Source organism: Argiope bruennichi, chromosome 3, assembly GCF_947563725.1.
Source record: "Argiope bruennichi chromosome 3, qqArgBrue1.1, whole genome shotgun sequence".
In the NCBI taxonomy this organism is placed as follows: Eukaryota; Metazoa; Arthropoda; class Arachnida; order Araneae; family Araneidae; genus Argiope; species Argiope bruennichi.
The window spans coordinates 65294771-65302890 of NC_079153.1; positions in this window are offsets into that span (position 1 = coordinate 65294771).

Here is an 8120-nt window from a genome sequence, read left to right on the forward strand (position 1 = left end):
AAAAAAAAAAGTAATCATTGAGCAATTTAGCCTAAAATTTGATGAATACCCATGTTCTAATTTTTTTCGGGGTGAGGTGTTAACATGCAACTGCCTGATATATGAAATTTTTATGTCGTATTTAGGCCAAAATTGCTATTTTCTGTCAAACATTGAATAAAATTCATTAATGTTAAATGTCTGCCTGATTATCCAAATACTGGTGAACAAAATAACTATAAAAACTAAATTGGACATTATATATACAGATTTAGCATCTAAAATTATAGATCTATGTCAAATTTTAAACCAAATTAGAGGAAGGGTTCATCATCTGTTGATTTGTAAATTCACATGCATGTGAACATAAATTGCAATAATTTATATTAATAAAATTTGGTGTGTGACATTGTTATTAAAATTATACTTTTGTGGCAAATTTTGGTTTTATTCTATTTAGGAAAAACCCATCTAAAATGCATATTGGTTTTCCTTTACTAAGAACAGAACTCTTATAAGCAGGAAGTTGAAATTGTTTTTCCAAAAGTAGAAAGTTTATTTGTGTGTGGGAGGGGGTTACACCTTTGTAATTGAGATTTAAAAAAAAAAACGTTTTGCAGAGTCTGTATCCTTTGAAATACAATGTTTCATAATCAAGAAAATAGTATTTCTGCTAGTTGCATTCATGACTTGATGACTAGAAATAAGAAATGCAGTTAAATGTGAGGTTGAAAATTTTACAGAGAGGCAAAAAACCATTTTCAGGGTATTTTTTATACTTGACAGTTATCCTAATATAGTTTAATTCAAAGAAATTATATATTTTTATAATATTGATATATAGCCTAATAGCATCTTTTTAATCAATTTGCTTGCACCCTTTTACCTATACATTATACTGTATCTAGGAGCTATCTAGACAGAAATCCACCATTGTGCAGTGCTGACATTTAGAAAATTTTAAATATTTATGTAAGCTTTAGTTTTAAATATAATGTAATAAAAAGTCATTATTTCTATATGGATGTTGATTTCGAATTCTTTTTCAAAAGTCATTGGAAAATTAACAAAAATGAAATACAACTAATAAATATTTGGGAAATCAATCGCATATTTCTTTTTATTTATCTGTTCTTTCAAAAGGTTACCTATCAATTGGTGCATTATGTATGAATATCCATAAATCCCAATTATTTTTGAAATGTTTTTTTAATGCAGCAATAAACAATGTTTTTTTATGCGTTGGCTCTTTATAGGCCAGACCATTTGGCCTAGAACTACCAAATAGCAACTTAATTGGGGAGAGACGATTATAAAATAATCCAACTTGTGAAGAAAGGCTGACAAGCTTGTAAAATAGTAATATTAAAATCGCTTGTAACAATAGATTTATTGGCACTGAAGCTCTCTCAAGTACACTAACAAAAAATCCCATTTATCGACACAATCTTTTCATGAGATGACTTGATATAGCAAGATCAGAAAGAAAGCAACTTAAATAACTCCATTTTTAAAAAAAATTATTTTATCCTTATCGGCTATTTTAAAAATGATTTCGTTTTTTAATTTCAAATAATATCAGCTTCAATTATTAATCTTTTTTAATTTGGTGTTTTCTTTTCTTGAAATACAGTATACTATGAAAAATGATTTATGTGAGGTATTTTATATAAAACATTTATATATTTGTCCCTCTCTCTTCATAATCTAACATTGACTTTCAATGTTCAAGTTGGATAGTTAAAAACTATTCTCTAAAATTTGTGTTTGAATGTTGATGCAATTCTACGCCCTATAGGAATGCGCACAAGAATTGATAAGCATGTCATAGAAAGTAGAAGCATTAACTGCAGGAATAAATAGGTTACCATAAAAGAAAAGAAAGAAAAAAGAAAGGTTGCAATTCCAGAAAGTATCATTGAAAATTTTAGCATGGATTTGTCAATTAACTATGCCTTTCGTAATTTTCTGATTCGTTCCCCTAAGAGATTGTGGGTTAGTTTAGTTTTGTACAATTAGTTTAACAGCCCTTTTTTGAAGCAACACTAGGTCTATTTTGGAAAGGACTTAGTAATTTTGTAACGTGGTCAAACGATATTGTAACTGGCACTCGTCCACTTAAATTATTTATTCTATAGAGCATCTAATGTTCAAAATAAACAATGATTGCTGTCTAATAAATGTAGGATTGATCTGCAGTGCTTATATATATATATATATATATATATATATATATACTGCATCTTGATGCGTAAAAAAGTGTCGACGCGTCATCTTGATACCAGGCTGCCTTTTCCGTAGGATGCTTCGAAACATGTTCTCAATGAGAGGCAAAGGACCAGGTGTGGTCGTTTGTTTAATCAAGTCCTTTAAGCTTTTGTGGAAACAATTTTAATACTTCTTCGGTTATTTTCTTTTTAATATTATCTCCTTTAATTGTAAAATATTCATCTATAAATAATAGCAATTTTTTTTAATCTTCAATAACAGTATTTTTACTTTCTCAATGTATATGTTTCATTGAAATTCTCTACATATAATTGTCGAGCATTAAAAAAATAAATAATTAAAACTACATAAATAAAAATTTAAATGACAGAAAATGGGGGGAAGGAAATAATTTTTATGTAAAATAACATGTTTTAAATTTAATATTTTTCATGATATCATGCTTTTTAAAGTAAAAAGAAAAGTCATATAACCAAAAAAATTTATAATTTAGACCCATCTTAACACAATCTATACTTATATATAAAGCTCAATGTGTGTGTGTAATGATATATCTTGATTGAAGACCATTTGACCTACAGCTACCAAATTTGGTACGTGTATACCTTGGAGATCGGAAATGTGCACCTGGGGTCCCTTTTTTTTTTTTTTTTTTGAAATTTTAATTATTAATTAAAAACTAACTTTCCCGCCAAAAAAATCCTTCCATTTTCCCCACCGCCAAATGAGTAAGGCTGAAGTTTTTTTCTTTCCAACAGCAATGAGGCTAGGGCTAACATTTTTCGGCCGATTATTTCAAACGATTCTGTTTATTTTCTTAATGTTTTATGCATTTAAAATTAAATATTGTTAATTAATCGATCTTTCAGATTCATTCTAAAGTACTTTTAAATTAAAATAAAACAGATTAAAGGAAATTAAAATTTCTAATCTACATAGCGTTACCCCATCTGGCGTAAAAAAATTCACGCATTTGCGTTACCGTAACTGGCATTGAAAATTCACGCATGCGCATTGTATTCTGATTGTTTACATTTGAACAGAAGCGAACTCGATTTAAATTATTTTTAGGTTAGTTGTATGCTTTTGAAATTAAATTGTATTTATGTTAGTTTTTCATCGTTTTTTAAGTAATTGTTTTTAACCTGTTTTCGACCGATTATTTTAAACGATTCTGTTTATTTTCTTAGTGTTTGATGCATTTAAATTAAACATTGTTAATTAATCGATCTGTTCATGATGAATCTGAGAAAATTTTGTTGACAAATTCTTGAGATATTACGTAAATTAAGAAAGATATTCTTTAGTGCCCATAAGGTTTAAATGCTCATTGACTCTGTTTTCAGTAATCATATTATAAAAAAAAATGCTTTGTTTCAGTAAAAAAATATTATTATATTAATTGCAGATTAATCATTTCTACTTTAATTTAAAGCATAAATTCTACGGGAGCTAACAGAAAATTGGAGAGATACAGATTACGTTATGACTGAAGGCCTTTATAATATTCTGAGTGAATTGAAATTTGAAGTTTTAAAATATTTTAATGAAGAAGCTATTAAAGTAGAAATTACATAAAATAGTTAATTATTAAAATTTTAACGAGCATTAAGATTGGCGAACCGACTGGTTGCCAAAGGCGGCTAGTATATAATAAAACTGTATAAAAAGTAATCTAAAGACAAAACAGTTAAATTTTTTTTAAAAAAAAAATTGTCCAAACGAAATGATTTCTGCAGATAAATGTTTACTAACTGCTAATATCATATTATCTCATGAAATTATCAGATCCGTAGGTGAGACTTCTTAACTCTTATACTTCACAAGGCTACTACTTCATTAGATTTCCATTCATTTTAGAATTACGGATCTCATTTCGCTATTCTTCAAGCTCGTCTAATAAAGCAATAACTCTTTTCCTTTTAATCACTGAAATACATCAATCAAATTGCAAAACAATAAAGAAATTCTTAATAGATAAATCACTGAAACATGAACGAAAGAATAACATTGGTATTCATTTCCACAGCGGTCTTATCATTTCAACGTTCCGACGTGGTCATTCTTTCGCTTGATCATGAAGCTTACAAATTGAAACAAACATCTAGCTAAAGACAATAAACATTGCAAGTGCATTTTATGACTTTTTAATTAATGCAGAACGATAATAACACTATTGTATTACAAAGCTAAGCTTTGGATTTTGTTTACCATAATACTAACAGCTGCTGATATATTTTTTAGCTCTTAATTTCCTTACTTATATTTCTGTTACTATTAATAAGGGAGAATTTCTGTATTTTGGTCCTCTATAGGACAAACCTTTCACTTAGAGCAAACAAAATTTAAAATACTACATAAAATAGATATGTTCTCTTCGGAATGTTTTTTCTTACTTTAATTAAGAGAAAATTTGGCCGGGTTTTTTTAATATAATTATCAAAAATGTTAATGTATAAAAATGATTTTTACACTGTTTCAAAATTCAAAACATGATATTTTCAGTCATACCTATTTTACTGCCATATAATTTTTCCTTAAATTTAGATAATTTTTAATTAATTTTTTTGCATAATTTTCAGCATTAGATTTCATTGTTGTAATGAAATTTAAACTAATTTCACTGTTGTAACAAATAATGATAATACTCTTCCATTGTTAGAAGCGAAAGAGGAAAGATCCTAAGAAGAAAGAAATTATTTTCGAAGTTTAAATGAAGAATAAGGAAGTGAAAAATACTATACATTTCAGCAAAATACAATGTGCAATCTATACTTAAAATAAAGCTCAGTGTGTGTGTGTGTTAATGCTCTACAGGCCATGCCGTTCTAACTACAGCTACCAAATTTGGCATGTGTATACTTTGGAGGTCGGGAATGTGCATTTTGGAGCGATTTTTTTTAATTGGAATTTTAATTTATTAAAAATTAGCGAAATTTTGATGTTTTTCCGCTATTACTTCCGAAAATATTAAAGCACAAAATTGATTTTTGCATCATATTGAAGTTCAAAAAATAATCTTTTCAATGAAACTAATGTTTTAACTAACAAATTAGATTTCTATTTTTAATAAATGTTTAAAAAGCAATTTAATCATATTTTTCAACAATTTATTTCACTGAAAATAAAATGTAAAATTTAAGCTGCACGAGCACGTTGTACATTAATGGAAAAAAAAATTAACTTTTATCAAAGCGTTGAAATTATATCGACATAAAATCAAATTAAAAAATAAGTTAACTGTCATTACAAATTAAATATGTAAAAATGTAATTTTCAGCATGTGTCTGTATGAAATGAAATAAATATTAAACATGATATTGTTTTTTTTAAATAAATGCAAGGAAATGTTTTCTATGATCCTTCACAATACTTATATCACTGATTCAATTAAACAGTTTTATTTAAGGCAAATATGGTTTAATATGTACAAAATATTTACACTAATTAGAGCCTAACAGCTCATTTGCAAACTATTCGTAACAGAACATACATACATCCATCAGATCTTTTGCTAATAAACATATTAACAAATGGTCTAAATGAAATAAATAATTACATTTTATATATTTTGAGTCAATAAATGCTGATGAATTACGAATATTAAATTTTTATTTTATCCTGTGAGCTGTGAGTAATATTTAACAAAATATTCTTAAGACGCTGATATTTTAAATAAAAAAAGACTTGCACTTCAATCAACTAAATAAGTCACTAAAGCCGACCAAGTTATGAAAATTTCGACATCAGTATTCTATTAAAACGGGTGATTGTAGATCACTTCCTCGACCTATTGTAGATCATCTCCCAGAGTTTTTCGAGTGTGATTAGCCTAGATTATGAAAATGTTGATTGTTATAATATTGAAATATTCAAAACTTAATAAATCGGTCATATTTGAAAGCAGAAAATAGAAACGTTTATTTATTTATTTACAAGTTGGAGAGTCAAGAATATTTTGCAGAATATGATTCCTTAAGACCAAAAGACTGTTTAAAATTTAAACTTCATAATTTTTAAAAATATATTTATAAACAGAAAAAAAAAAAAAAAAATATTATTATTGACAGCGTTTTTATCCTTTTAAAAATAAAAATAAAAACTGAATTTTTCATTGAATCTGTGAAATGTTTGTTGAATAATTCTTTGAAATATTATAAATTACGAAAATTATTCTGAAATGCACGTAAGACTTCAATGCGGAACGACTCTACTTTCAGTTCTCATATTTTTTTAAAGGCATGCTGGGATTAACTAAGTCTTTGTATTAATTGTAGTTTTCTTATTTCCACTTTAATTTAAAATTAAATTTTATGGGCATTATAGAAAATTAAGAGAAATGCGTAATACAATGAATAGAACGATTTAAGGCCTACATAATTTGATTTCAGTATATCTCATACAAAATCAATGCTGAGTCAGGGAAACCTATAGTCCTATTCATGTAATATAAAAGTATATTTCCCTAATAATTCCAATGCAGGGATAATGCACACAGAAACTGCAAGTGGAACCATAGATAAAAGGTATCAAATCTAAGATATATATATATATATATAGATCAAACAGTCCAGCCTGTAGAGCGCCAGCATACAGGAACACACACATTCATCTTTATTATTAATACAGATAAAACATGCAAAAAAAAAGAAATAAAACAAACACTTTATTACCATCATTGTAAAAAATACAGATATACAAAATCTGCTCAAGAAGTGGAAATTGCTGGAAAACCATTTTTGTGTATAGATAGTTCAGAAGCTATTGCGGTAAACGATTAAATTTTTGCTTACTTTTTAATTAATTAAAATTCTGAATAAGCTTTCAAACAAATTTCTCCAAGGTGCACATTCCTAACCTCCAATATACATATGTTTCAAATTTGGTAATGTAAGTTAGACGGTCTGGTCTATAGATCGCCAGCGCTCACATCCGTCTTTATTATTAGTAGAAATAAGTAATTACTTTTATAGTATGTTGGAATATCAAATATTGATTAACTAGTTGGCTTGAACTCTACAATAATAATTTGTATTTAAATTTCCTTATTTCCTAGTATTCCTATTTCGTTATTTCCTAGTATAGTCGGAGTAATAATTAAATACCTCTATTGTAGAACGAAAATAATTACTATGGATAATTTCTCAAAAAGTATTATTTTAGTCATTTTTTTCCATGATATACATTAAGAAATAAATCAAAACATATATATACTCAGAATATGCATTTTCTGGAGACACAAATTGACTAAATCCGCCACTGGTCATGTGCTCTTTGAAGTTCAAGATCAACCACTCTTGAGTGCGTGTTGGATTTTTTCGAATTTGTTCGATTGATTTAAGACTAAACCTGTTGATGACAGGTGTCATGAAACTGCATCCGCGTGACTTAAATGAAATATGATCCATTAATTAACACAGAGAATACTTGCTTGAATGAAACGAATTCTGTAGCGAAAAATAATATGAAAAGTTAGCATTTCGAATTTTTCTGCATTCCACATTTGATTTTATTAAACCTGAATTTAGTTTAACAGAAATAAAGTTCTCTTGATATCATGAATTAGAAATCTAAATACAGTCAAACTTTCAAAATTGAAAATCTCTATATGTAGAAATATTTTTTGATCTTAAAATCTGAAGAAAACTTATTCGGCTTATCGAATAAAATTTCTATATATCGAAGGAAAATTTTCGCATAAAAATTATATAAAACTATTGCAGCCAAAATAAAATAATAATCACATTGCTCCTTTAAAAAATAGATATGAAAAAAAAAACTAATTCTCAATTCAATAAAAATTCTTGGGAAATTGGAAATAGTTTACGAATTCGCAACAAACATTTGCTGGCGAGTCATATATTATTTTTAGCTTCTCTACGAATCTTACCTAAATTGGAGTGAGGTTTTTA